This window comes from Epinephelus moara, chromosome 22 (assembly GCF_006386435.1).
Source record: "Epinephelus moara isolate mb chromosome 22, YSFRI_EMoa_1.0, whole genome shotgun sequence".
Taxonomy (NCBI): Eukaryota; Metazoa; Chordata; class Actinopteri; order Perciformes; family Serranidae; genus Epinephelus; species Epinephelus moara.
Window position 1 is genome coordinate 10171801 of NC_065527.1, and position 14480 is coordinate 10186280.

A 14480-nucleotide genomic window follows, 5' to 3' on the forward strand; every position below is an offset into this window, starting at 1 on the left:
ATGAATTGCAGCTGGGATACACATTGCCTAAGAAACAGGTTGATACTTGTTTTGTTCTTTTTTCCCATGTTTTTTCTGCCTTTCCAGTTTAACATGCGGAGGATCCCAAGGCTCAACACTTTCCAGGAACTTGAACAGCTGCACCTCAGTCTCTGTGAGTGCAGCAGGAAAACACATTGCATAACACAAAAGCTGCGATGTGTGCCTGTACACAGCAAGTCTGTGGTTGACGGTGTGGTGTTATTATGGAACAATATGTGACAGTGGGCGGGGCCTGTACTCTGTAGAACATTTCTTTTGTGTGAAACGTGAAGTCCTCTGAGTGTTTACCCTCACGTCTGCTTCAAGGACAACCGCACAGCAGCCAGAGGACATTGCTCAGTTTCTAGAAGCGCTGAATGTCATGGAAATAGAATGATGCTGCAAATGACCACAGCCTGCAGCTAAAAAAGCCTCAACCATGAGACTGTTTGAAGCAAAAGTTGCAACGGTGTGATATAACTCCACCGTGATCTTCCAAAAACATTTCGAGGAACACAACCTCCCAGAAATTATATGTATGCCAGTATTGTGTAAAAGAGGCTGCGGCCATCATTACTGACCCTGTCTCATCTTCATTTGGTTTTGGTTTTGGATTTGTCTGTTCCAAATACCACACACTTAACATCATGAACTGAAACTGGGTGTCCTTTGTAACAGTTCAAATATATATATATATATAAATATATAACCAATAGTAAGCCACTGCTCCTCATCTTTTTATCCTGTGAACCCTTAAAGACTAGTTCAACATTTTCAAATAAAGGATCATAAGAGACAGTGTTTGGTCTTGTTTTAGGGATCAGTAATGTTATATCAACCAGCACCATATTCTTTATGTGGCTCGTGGTTTCTTACATTCAAACAGAAGGCTCTCATATCACAAATCAAATCCCACTTCAGATCCTGCCATCCTTGATATTGTTGCGTATTGTCCACAACTGCAATTGGGGGAAATAAAATCAGTAACACTTTATAATATAGCTCACAATTTACATTGTACTTTTATTGTATGAATCATATACCCGGAAAATACGTACTACTGATAAAAGACTACAAGAAAACAAGACTATGGGGACAGAGGTGTAACAACCGGGCATTTCAAAGGAGAGGAGGAATAAATGATACTCTTAAAGGGATGGCTCAGCTTTTTTGAAGCAGGGTCATATGAGCAAGGTACTTTTCCTTAGTCAGTGTATTACAGCCAGTAGATGTCGTTTGGCATGGCCCCAGTTCGGAGAAGCAGGCTGGAGTCCGACAGAGTGTACTGCTGTGGATAGGGGTCTGCAACTTGACTTATTTTTTAGCTGACATTTACCTTTTTAGGTGGCTAAAATATATTTTATTGCTAAGTTTCTGTGTCCGTACTCTGTTTCTCCAAACTGTTGGTGTGCTGACCACCATCTACAGTAGATAAAACACCAACTATGGATACGTACCTCATACAACCCCACTTTAAAAGATGTGCCTGTAAGATTTTTTATAAGCACTGGGTACCTACAGGGTGCAGCACTGGAAGAATGGTGTTAAAGATATTGATATTCTGCAAAGTAATTATGGTCTAACACATTTCACAGTTACAATATGTTACCGAAACTATAGGGTAAAAAAAGGTCAGGGGAGGGGCTTTAAAAAAATCTCTCAAAACTCAGATGGTGGGGTGAATTTTAAACATACATAATATATAACATAATTATATGTTATTATGGATAACTTTATTCATGACCTACAAATGGTGCAGTGCAGTGGTTGGTTTAAGGAAGGAGCATGTACTGTAGGTGGAGGTCAGTTGAAGGTCTTCCTGTCCTTATGGAGGAACTTGTTTTGCAGTTGGTTTGCTGAAGGTGCAGCCAGACATTCCACACTCCCTCAAGGCTGTTTTCTTACTTCCTCTCTCTTTCTCTCTCGTTCTCACAGGCTCTTAAACACACACTCACTCACAGACAAACACGCACACATACACAACATACAGATTCTTTACACAACTGCACGTCAGTTTATGTCCCACTTAGATCTGTGAGAGTGCAAAACAACACATCTGTGATGCATGTTCCACCTTGTAAGCTGTTTTCAACTGTACTGTATATGTGTGCAGGTGGAGGATCGCTGTGCACAGACAGAGGTGGAGAAGCCATGTGTGCAGATGGAAAAACAGAAAGAAGCTGTGTGTGAGGGTCGAGAATCTGTGTGTGAAGGTGGAGACTCTGAAAAGAAGCTGTGTGTGCAGATGGAAGTAGAGAAGCTGTGTGGGCAGGTGGAGAAGCTGTATGTGCAGGTGGGGAAGCTAAAGTAGGCTGTGTGGGCAGGTGGAGAAACTATGTGCGTGGGTGGAGTCTGGCTGGTGGAGCTTGGGTCTGAACTGCTCATGCAGTTGCCAGCTGAATGGGTGTTTCTCAGAATGGGTATGCTCAGACTGTTTCTCTGTTTCTCAATCTGGGCATGCTCAGACTGACAGCGGTGGATGTTTTTTACCTGAGAACACTGCCCTCAGGGTACTGATAAAAATAGGCTTGGTCTACTTGGAGTGATTAATGGAATACTCTGCCCTCAAAATGATCCTTTGTTTATCAGTTACTCGCTCTGTGTTACACTAAATTCACTTGCATTTTCTTGCATGCCTCTGCAGTAAACAGAGAACCCAAAAATGGAGAACATTCTTGATGAACGTGTATCACAACAGTTAAACTACACTCACCGGCCACTTATTTAGGTACACCTGTTCAACTGCTGGTTAACACAAATAGCTAATCAGCCAATCAGGTGGCAGCAACTCAGTGCATTTAGGCATGTAGACATGGTCAAGATGACCTGCTGAAGTTCAAACTGAGCATCACAATGGGGAAGAAAGGTGATTTAAGTGACTTTGAATGTGGCATGGTTGTTGGTGCCAGATGGGCTGGTCTGTCAGAAACTGCTGATCTACTGTGATGTTTATGCACAGTCATCTCTGCGGTTTACAGAGGATGGTCAGAAAAAAGAAAAATATCAAGTGAGCAGCCTTTTGGGCCCCTTAGTACCAACTGAGCATGGTTTAAACACCACAGCCTACCTGAGTAGTGTCGCTTGTCCATCCCTTTATGACCACAGTGTACCCATCTTCTGATGGCTACTTCCAGCAGGATAACGCACCATGTCACAAAGCTCAAATCATCTCAAACTGGTTTCTTGAACATGACAATGAGTTCACTGTACTCCAATGGCCTCCACAGTCACCAGATCTCAATCCAATAGAGCACCTTTGGGATGTGGTGGAACGGGAGATTCACATCATGGATGTGCAGCCAACAAATCTGCAGCAACTGTGTGATGTCATCATGTCAATATGAACCAAAATCTCTGAGGAATGTTTCCAGCACCTTGTTGAATCTATGCCACAAAGAATTAAGCCAGTTCTGAATGCAAAATGGGTCCAACCTAGTACTAGCAAGGTGTACCTAATTAAGAGGCCAGTGAGTGTATGTCAAAACATCCGTTTACACACTCTCATACAACTCATGCAGTATAATCTAAGTCTCCTTCATCTAGTTGTGTGCGCTGTACTTTACAAACATGAGCATTTTCACTAAAACATTACTATTTAAATCACTTCTGCAGTGGTAGTGTGCACCTGCATTTGAATTCTGCTCATGCACTCCACTGAGTTGCAGAGATGCACTAAGTGTTAAATGATGTAAGGTTTTAGCAAAAATGCATGTGTTTGGAAAGTATTGAGCATACAACTGGATCAATGAGACTGGGATTACACTGCAGGAGTTGTGTGAGAGTTTGTGAATGTATCTTTTGATATAGTTTTACTGCTGTTTAAACGTGGCGCCCTTCTGACACCAGTTCATCAAGAATTATCTCTGATTTTGGATTCTCCGCTCATGGTGGAGGCATGCAAGGAAAACAAAGTGTTGTTCATCGGCCCTGACAATCTGCATGCGTACATGAAGTCATATTTTGTGGGCGCCCACTACGTCACACAGTAGAGTGGACGCCCCATGTACAAAGGCCTTGTCCTTGCCGCAGCAGCTGAGGGTTCAATTCTAACCCATGGCTCTCTGTCCTGTCTTGTAAAGGCAAAAAATCTGAAAAAAAATCTTTAGTCATATTTTGGTGCCTTTGCAGTACATCGAGTCTGTGGTGATTTAAATTTGATATATCAAATATTAGCAAGCTTCTCTTGCCCTGTTTTTTCCACCTGAAAAAATGTTTCCAAGATGAACTCAGTTGTTTTTTTAAAGATGCAGAAACTGCTCTACATGCCTTTATTTCTTCGTGACTAGAATACTGCAATACCTGTATTTTCTCAGCACCACTACACTTGATTTTGACATTTTATTAATATTTGAATTGATCAGATTACTTCCAAGGCTTCTCGTTGCTCCACTGGATATTTCAGAGTTGCTCTCCCCTGTGTAGCTGTGCACAGCCTGAGGCTCTCAGACGAGAGCCTGCTGGCTGTTCCCAGACTAGATTCATGACCATGCCTTTGCTATGTTTGGTGATGGATGGTTCATATTTTTTTAAGTGATCACTTGATGCCTGGGATCTCTTTGACAGACTGAGTTTACATTGAGCAGCAACTCTCTATGCTGTTGGCATTTACTATCAGAGTGAAAGTAACTTTAGCATGAGTATGCAGTAAAAGGGCCAGATGTAATTCTACAACAGATGTGTAGCAGAACCAAATAAGGACATAGTGACCTGCATTTTGCACACTCAAATTCCACAAGTGAAAGCAGCCTCAGCAGAGGAGAGAAGAAAGTCCCTCCCGTGTGGAGCCAATGCAGTACAGCGGCAGGGCAATAAAAAAAAACAACAGACTTCCTCCAGAGGATGCTAACATGCTCTGCCTGCATGCCCCACGCATGAACAAGGATTTCAGCCAATCACAGGACGCATGGCAGCAGATAATCAGCCAATGGCAGCTCCGCAGGTTTCCAGCTTTGTTTTTCTGGATGAATGTAACAGCTGAGAAAAAGAGAAGTGGGGAAACCTGTCAAACTTCTGAGATTCTGAGAAGTAGGGCTTCTGACAATATGACTGAGTGTACACTATAAATTCCAACTGACATGAGACTTTTGTTGTATGACATGCTCCTGTGTCTGAAAAGTGAGACGCAATTGGAAACAGAAAAGATCCAGTTCAACAACAACACCCGATGTTCTAATCCTTGTGCGAATGAGGTTATATGGTTTATTGAAACACTTCACAGTGTCTTTCAGGACACAACTAGTCTCGCTCACCAGACCTTTCTCAAGAAAAGGACACAACTGATCTGTTTAAAATGCTGGGTATCTGAGTTATGGATCTGGTGGTGGCTGTGTCCCGATAAGCCCTGGGTAAAGCATAGCATGGCGGTTTGACACTGTGCAGTACGATAGACAGGCGTTTTATCTACAATAAATTAACTGAGGTGTAATAACAATAGCTTGGGAGCTGGGAGCTGTGGGAGATGTTCACTGATAGATTTTGATCAGCGCTGCAAAGGGCAGTACTTTGTGCCAGAATTCAGTGTATCCCTCAGAATTTCCCCTCCTCGTGATATGAAATGATATTTTTGGGATATATTGGATCATAATTATATTTCATAATCATTATGATTTTGACAATATCGAGCTATTTCATCCTAAAACTAGAGACCATCTTGTGATGTGGGCCAGGGGTGTAAAATCTGGGGGGCAATGGCCTCTTTTCCTACTTCCTTCCCCGCTACATCAGCCCTCTCTCTTGAACTACGCCCATCTTTGAACTTGGCCTTCATTTTGATCTCGATGAAACACCTGTGAAGTTTTTTAACTGCATCTTGCACGACAATCGCAGTGACACCCACTGCACCCAGTCAGACATAATAATACCTGCATTAACATATGACATATACATATAAAAATGCCCTCTGTGGTAGTTCCCGCTACAACAGGTGTCAGCAGGACCACATTTTATCATGATGATGCACACACACTCAGACTCACAAGATGAAAACAACACCAGCCGTCACGACTGGTAATCATTTGCTGGTGAGTTTACCACTCATGGTGAATCTTCCTCAGTCTGAGAAGTCATCACATGAAGGATGTCCTCAGGGTTATCTCAGCTAGGGCTGGCAGTCTCTGTTGAAAACTGGAGCGATGGAGTTTAAAAGATGTTGGTAAAGACAGTGACAAGCTGCATGGGAACTGTAGTGGTTTTTCAAGCTTGACCTTGACTAAAAGTCAGGGTACCTCAGACTCTGCTGTTTTAATTTTATCCAATAGCTTTTGAATCTGTCTCTTGTGAGTCCCCCAACTTTATGGAAGTGATATTAAATCACTGGACCTTTTCCAGTCACATGTACAGCATCTCCATCAGGTAGCTTTATTCAGACTATAATAAAATGTAGGCAGGGAAGTTTTTTTTTAGCCTTCTTAGTGAAAGTAAGACATTCATTAAACTGTCATGATTTTAAAACACATGCTGAGTCCATATCTTGATCCCATAACTCCTGTGATGGCTCTAAAGGTGTGAATAAGACATATGTCCAATTACATGGAGTTACATCATCTCACTAAACGACATGAGTTTCAAGCATGTAATGAGTATAAATTATAATACCAGGGATGCATGACACATGAGATTATTAGACTATGAAGACTTTGATTCATTTTATATGAGTAATTGGCTATGTTACGTAACTGTAACTTCTCTGCATATTTTTCAGAAGCATGCTTTGAATCATCGTTGACCGTAGGCGTGTGATCAGACTTGCTGTGCAAGCCATGAACTTTCTGCTGTGAATCACTGAGGGAACAACAGAGGAAGGTTGAGGAAAAAACACCACAGAGGTTCTGTGTGTGTGTGTGTGTGTGTGTGTGTGTGTGTGTGTGTGTGTGTGAGCATGCAGCTCTCGAATGCTTACCCTCGTGAACAACTGCTTTAGCCAAAGAGGAGGCGAATTCTCTGCCGCCTCAGCCAATCACAGGCAGTGTCTGAAGACAGAGCAAGGCATGCAACTCGCTGGTAAGAATCATGACATGATGGTAATTATTGTTGCCCAAACACGCACCCTAAACATAAAAGCAAGCTGTGTCAGGTTTATCTAAAGAGCTCAAAAGGCAGAAAGTACAGGGAGCGTCTCTATTGTATTACAGTAAAATAACACATGCTGACCTCTGACCTACATTTACACTTTACTAAGTCAACATATGTACTGTAACGTATTCTTTTAAAGGAGCATTGTTTTATTTAAATATACACTAGAATGGTTTGGTCTGGTGGTATAAGATGGCTGTAAGCAAGACAACCCCGCTTCTGATCACTCAGCAACCTCTGTTGCAAGTCACCCCAAAGTTTTCTGTCAGTTCCCATTGTCAAACTATCAGGAAACGTCAAAGAAAGGAACAAACCAACAAAAAAAGAGGGACCTTTTCTAACTAAAGACTGTACTCTGACTCATGGCTGTGACCTCTCCTGTTTAAGACCTCCTATCTTATCTAAATTAAAGGGATAGTGAACCCCAAAATCAAAAATATCTACCTTACCTATAGTGCTATTTATCAGTCTAGATTGTTTCAGTGTGAGCTGCTGAGTGTGAGTATTGGTGTGGTCTTGTTAGTGAAATGAATTTTTATAACTAAATTTGGGAACAAGACCACGCCTTGAACACATCACATTTCCGTTTAATAAGTATTTAAGCACACCTCATCCATTTCCTACTCCTCTGACTCAGTTTCCACATCCCTCCCCCCCCAAACCCCATTTCTTTTTTGTTTCCTTTTCTCTCTTTTGTGTTATTACAGGAACCGGGGGCTCTGATCGTACCCCAGAGATTGAAGAGACAGCTCCCCCTCAACTTCCTGGTTCCGACCACCAAGCATCTGTCCATCCATCCGTCCATCCGCCCATAACTCTCTTTCCTCCTCTCATACCTTCACCCCTTCTCCCCCTCATCCTCTCATCCCTTCATCCTCATCCCCTCATCCCTTCATCCCTCACCCATCCATCCCTCGACCCTCATCCCTTGACCCTCATCCCTTCATCCCTCTCCTCCTCAGTCATGACTACTCATCATCCATAACATGTAATAAATCATTCTGAAAATACTATTGGTGTGGTCTTGTTAGTGAAATTGTATTTATGTGATGCAGGGATTTTCTACATGGAGGTTATTGTACACATTGTGATGAGGTCTATAGGACTACGCTGCAGACTGAGTCTCTGCTGACAGTGAGAAGCAGGGAAAAAACTCTCCTATACGAATGAGTCCAAAGTGGGGCCATTTTTGGACAACACTGGAGCTCTATGGCACGAAATGTTATAGCCTTCACGTGTGACATGACACATTTGGCAGCGCACGTCATCGTCATAACACACAACATCATGTGAAAGAATATCTAAAGGGGGAATGCTGTGCATCCTTCCAGTAGAGTTCGACACACTTGGAGAATCTGGGACAAGGAGCACGGAGTGGTTAAGTAGTCTTAGCCGTGTGTTGGTCAGGTGTTCAGGAGGTCACACCTTACCAACACACTTTGATTGTTTTTTGTGTACTTTGTCAATAATTAGACAATTCTATGAAAAGACTGATGTCCTTGGTTATTGTAATATATACTAGGGCAGACACATCCCTCCCAATATTCAAATCAAAATGTCTTCCCTAATATATTGATAAACTAGAATTACAGTCTTGTGGGCGTACACCCATTATCCCCCCAACAGCACAAAAAATCTATGCAATCATCACATTGTCAAGATGGGCACCCAAGATGAGTGTCACCAATTCAGTATCTGACCAAACATCTTATGGTGTTATGGTGTTGAGTAATGGCCAGAAAAAGGCTTCATGCAGAATGTTATGATGTCACAGTGAGTTGACCTTTGGGATATAAAATGTCACCACTCGTTATATCCTATTAGGCATTTGTGTTTTGTCACAATTAGCATATGAATTATTGAGTTATTGCCAAAAACATGTTTTGTGAGATCACACTGACCTTGACCTGTGACCTGAGACCACCAAATTCTTATCTGTTTATTCTTCAGCCCAAGTGGACATTTGTGCCAAATTTGAAGAAATCCCCTCACTCACAAGAATGAGACAAACAAGGTCTGACTGATCTTGACCTTTGACCTGTGACCTGAGACCACCAAAAACTAATCGGTTCATTGTTGAGTCCAAGTGGACATTTGTGCCAAACGGATGGACAGACAGATAGACAACCAAAAACATAAAGCCTCCAGCCTCCATCACGCAGAGGCATAAAAAAATTATAAATAAGGAAAAAATGTTTGCTTTGCTGCAACAGTTAACCACACACCACCATCTAAAAAAGTCATTATCAAACATAATCATAATCATAAATAAACTTCTATAAATAAAATGAATAGTATGGTATGCCATAAAAAATGTCATAAAAATGTTCCCCCCTCCCCACCCCAATATCCCGGTCAGGATTTCCTTTTCCATGTGCCACTAATTTCGTTAAATTCCTTTAAAGAGATATCTGCATATTAATGTGGATACATTTTTAGAAAAAGCTGATATAGGTTTATCTGTCATCGCACGATAGCCATTGGGTTCCAAGATTGCATTTTGGCCGATGCGTTTTCACCCATAGACTGTATAAAATAATGGACGTAGCTACCGTGACATCACCCATTGGTTTGTGGGCTGCTGTTTCAAAGCCTTGAGTTTGGCATTTTGGCTGTCGCCATCTTGGTTTTTGGAGCCAGAAGTGAGCATATTTGGATGAGAGGGTGGAGCTGTGGAGGAGCGAGGGGTGGATCTGACTCATAGACTGTGGTGATGCGTTGCAGGCGGCCTGTCACTCAAAGTGACCACACCATTAAATATGCGTAACTTTAAGCCTTAATAAAATGTAAATGGTGAGTTACATAAAAAATTACCCACCTGTACAGCTGTCGTGAATGTTGAAATTAGCTATACAGACCAAAACTGTTTTTTGTAACAGGCTACAAACATGTTTATTTTTGCTGTAAAGTTGTGTCTGTGGAGATTGACTCCATCTTGGAGCCAGCCTCCAGTGGCCATTTGAGGAACTGCAGTTTTGGCACTTCATGCTGGCTTCATTTTTCAGCCCAGGAGGTTGTCGTTTGGTTCCCCCTCTTTTGTTCTCCACACGTGATTGGTTAGGTTATTACCTGATTCTACTCAGACTGCATACAGAAATCAGAAGGCCTCCAATACCAAAACCTTGTCTTGTTGCCTACAGATTCTGCATACATATGCAGATATCTGTTTATATAGATAGTATTTTTTTATTGCAAGACAAAACATTAACAGAACAACAACAACAACAACAACAACAAAATGATTTCATCTTTTATATAATTAACCATCATGTTGTTGTGTCTGTTATGTAATGTTGTTTTGCACAACTACAAAAAAGGAACGCGCCATAGGTAATGGAAAACTGAGGATCAGTTTCTCCTCCATGTTGGTCTTTCTTGGAAAGCAGATGGACAGTGGAGGAGTGTGCAGTATTTTCCATGCACATGTCAGTCAAACAGACTCTGGCCGTTCCATTTGTTGACACTTGCTCCACAAGTGACTGCACCCTCCTCCTCATCTGCCCAGCCTAACACTGGTGGCAACATACTTAGAAACTTTCGACACCTTCCCATGTTGCCTCAGCCCTTCCCCAAATTTCTAAACCTGTTCTTGTTTATATGCATATTCTATATTTTGTATCTTTCTTGTAGTGACACTCAAAAAAGGGGAAACATTACATTTTGCTTGCTAGTTGACTTCTCAGTTAAGAAAGCATGTTTGTTCTGCATTGCCATAGTAACTTTAAACTGCTGAAAGTGTCAAACTGTGACCCTCCTCAAACCCCTGAAACATTGTTAACAAGGACAAAACCCCTCACTGGCTGCCCATACAACAATAGGAAATACCATTGCAAGGCAATAAAGAAATGTGCATGTGCTTGCATTGTGGGAGGACTATTTTAGGTGCACAGCAGATTATAGCTGATGTATTTTAGTAGGCCATGTCATGAGAAGCCAAGTATGCAGGGCAGAATAAGGAAGGGAGAAAAAAACATGCCACTCCACAGATGGAGAGAATGCATACAGCTAAATAGATGTGTGAAGGTTAGAGCCTGTAATGGTTACTGCACCCACTGTAAAGGTTTAAATATGTTGAGCACAACATACAGATAATTTAGTATTCTTACAACCTAGTACTTAAATGTATATTTTGTCCATGTACTCATCCCCTGGGAAGCAGGACTGTGCTCAGAAAACTTCATGGCCTCTGAGGACCATGACATTCTTGGGTTGTGAAGCAACATTTCACCCTCCAGCGATCGACAGGCCTGCAGCAGCCAACACCCCTATCTCAGAGTGATTCACAAATAAACAGTTTCCTTATCTGTTGTTTTCAGCAGTTACCAGACGTCAGCAGCACAGAGCGGAGAACATACTTTGAAAGGGAAAAATATCATGCACAGGACCCTGGCTGCAGGCTCCACAACAGGAGCACTGGCTGGAACTATTCCACAGTATGTGCCTGTCGCCACATGAATCAACCCTCCTGCTTGTGTCTCTCAGAGGCCGACAGTGTGCGCCTTCGCATTTTACAAGATCTGATCTATTCCCACTTGTCTGTAGAACAACTGAAAAAGAACTTCAGCTCTAATATTACAGAAGTTATCAACGTTTGGCATCTTTGTGAAAACTTCTGCAAAATGATTCCTAACTGGTATCTTCTGTCACCCATAATTCATAATAATGATCATTGTTTTTCATTCGGTCAGTGAAGTAGTTAAAGTTGCTCTCTTTGACACCTGTGGACCTCAGAGGAATTTCATTAATTCTGCTTTAAGTACTAGAGTAAAGACACTTTACATTGGGGCCTATCCCAGCTGACATTGGGCGAGAGGCGCGGCACACCCTCGACAAGTCACCAGACTATCACAGGGCTGACACATAGAGACAGACAACCATTCACACTCATATTTACAACCACGGTCAATTTAGAGTTACTGATTAACCTAACCTGCATGTCTTTGTACTGTGGGAGGAAGCCGGAGTACCCAAAGACAACCCACGCTGACACAGGGAGAACATGCAAACTCTATACAGAAGGGCTCCCTCACCCTGACTTTGAACCGGGAACCTTCTTGCTGTGAGGTGATGATGCTAACCATTGCACTGCTGCGTCGTGTACCTGAAGCAGCTCAAATGAAATTTCTTTCACCTTCATATACTGAGACGGAGGCAGAAATCTCAAACATGAGACACATAATTTATATCATATCCTATACAAATAAAACTTAAAGTTTCTGCATGGTTAGATACCATCAAGTGAGAAATATTTTGTTGCAATTTGAGTGAACTAGCCCTTTAACTCAGTGGGTGGAAACAGAGCAATCCATATAACAGATTTTTTGGTGACAGCGAGTACAACATCTTTCAGTCGAAAGTCACTGTGTCATTGGCAGCTAGTGCGTCTTTATGAGGGGTGAACACTTTGTCATCCTGTGTCTCAGTAGTATACATTGAGCTGTCGTAACAGCCAAAATTCCCAGAAGCCAGAGGGCTGACATTCTTTAGTTGAGCCCAAAATAGACAGTTTTGCAGAGACTTGGAACATCTTGATCAGGACTTTAAAAATAATTTACCCTGTTGGATGTTATTGCACTATTTCTTAAGTACTGGACCACTGACCATCTCAAATGTAGCGCAATGTAATAGAGGCACTGTTCTCTTCATATCTCCAACCATGTTGCATTTCTATCATTGCTGTGGTGTCCAATGCCTGTCCAATTGTAACACTAACTTATCAGATCATGCAAACATAATGAATGAATTCAGTACAAAAACTGAAATGCAAAGTTTATGTGATAGAGCTTCATCAAGGCATCAGCTGTTCAAGCTATGAGCCTGTTTATACCTGGTATTAACATGCAAATCTGTGATCAGAACACACATGGACAGCGAAGGCACAGAGCTGTCCACGTGTGTTATTACATCATTACACATAGTTATTACATCATCTGCTCGCCAGCATGCTCGGGGTCACGTTAGGGGTTGTGTCAGTACACCTAGAGATATTGCTGTCAGCAGAATCCAACACATCATACAACACTTTTAAAATGACTGTAAAATGGACAAATTTTAGGGTGCTGTTACCAAAACAACCACCACGTCCTGCATTGATGATGTAGTCCTTATTAGGGACGCATCAGGTTGCATTAGCATTGACACTACAAAACATATGTGATCAAATGTGTCCCAGACCACCTCAGGCAATGGTTTTAGCAATCGGATCACAATGCGTCTTGGTGGTCATTCACACTTGTATTTAGTGCTGTCCACTTGTATCAGGCTCTATCTGTCCATTATCTGCTGCTTATCTGGATCAGGGTAATGGTGGCACCTGGCAAGATAACCCAGTCGTCCTTATCAAAATACTACAAGGAAACTCTTGAATGTCAAACCGTGGTAAGAGAGTGTGCATCTTTGATGTTTGGCATTTCCCAGATCTGTGACCAATATTTTCACCAATCTGAGATTTCAACAGTGGAGCGAGTAATTCAATCCAAAGTCCTGCTATGTAGCAGAGTAACAGGCTATACCAGCATTTGACTCCTGCACACTTACTCCATGCCACGGAAGTTTAATAAAATGTCGATCCTACTTGGATCTTCGTCAGGTAAGAATGTTTGAATAGTGGATTGTTTTACATATAAATACCTCGGGCGTGTCTTTTTTTTTTCTTGTCGTAATTTGATCAAGCTCATTTTTTTTAGAGGGGAGTTAAGACTCTGTACATGCATTCATAGGCTGACCAAACGTCCTCTTTTGCCCGGACATGTCCACTTTTCACGTCCCGTCCGGGGCGTCCGGGGCGTCCGGGGGGTTTTTATAAACTGATGATAATGTCCGGTTTTCCGTGTGTTTGTGTGTGTGTGTGTTAGAGTACGGCACGGGCAGCATATTTCTGTCTGAACCCGAACCGAGCCCGACATTATTTAATGACCAAAGCACTGAGTTTGTGTCACACATTGGTTACAGGCAATCTAACAGGCCGGGCGTGCACCGTGGATGCTCAGCGGAGAGTGAGACCTCCGTGTTTGAGACGGGAGCGGGAGGCGGGAGGTCCGACGCTTCTAGCGAGAGGAGAGGGAGAAATAAAACAAAATAAGATAAAATAGGAAAAACCTGTCTCCCTCTTTTATTTTATTTTCAGCGTTTAATCAAGGCGGAGGCGGGCGGCTGGAGGTCCGAGACTTCCAGCGAGGGGAGAGGTAGAAACAAACAGCCAATGTGTGTCTGTGTGTGTTATGTTCAGGTGTTGTCACGTAAATAACAGTGCCCAAGCAATAAACAGGACAGACAATAGGATTTTATTTATTTTTACACTACATTTTCACTGAAAGCTGACCGAATCCGACCCGAGCCCGAATACAATTTATAGCTACATTTTTGACCAAACCCGGCCCGACCCGTCG

General features: G+C 42.2%; 1 long non-coding RNA gene across 1 annotated transcript; it reads left to right on the forward strand.

Moving 5' to 3' along the window:
* Positions 1 to 4893: 4893 nt before the first annotated feature.
* LOC126384262 (uncharacterized) lies at positions 4894 to 7944 on the forward strand. Its single transcript, XR_007569249.1, has 3 exons — positions 4894 to 4960; positions 6722 to 7020; positions 7800 to 7944. It is a non-coding gene; the product is annotated as an uncharacterized LOC126384262 (long non-coding RNA).
* The last annotated feature ends 6536 nt before the right edge of the window (positions 7945 to 14480 follow it).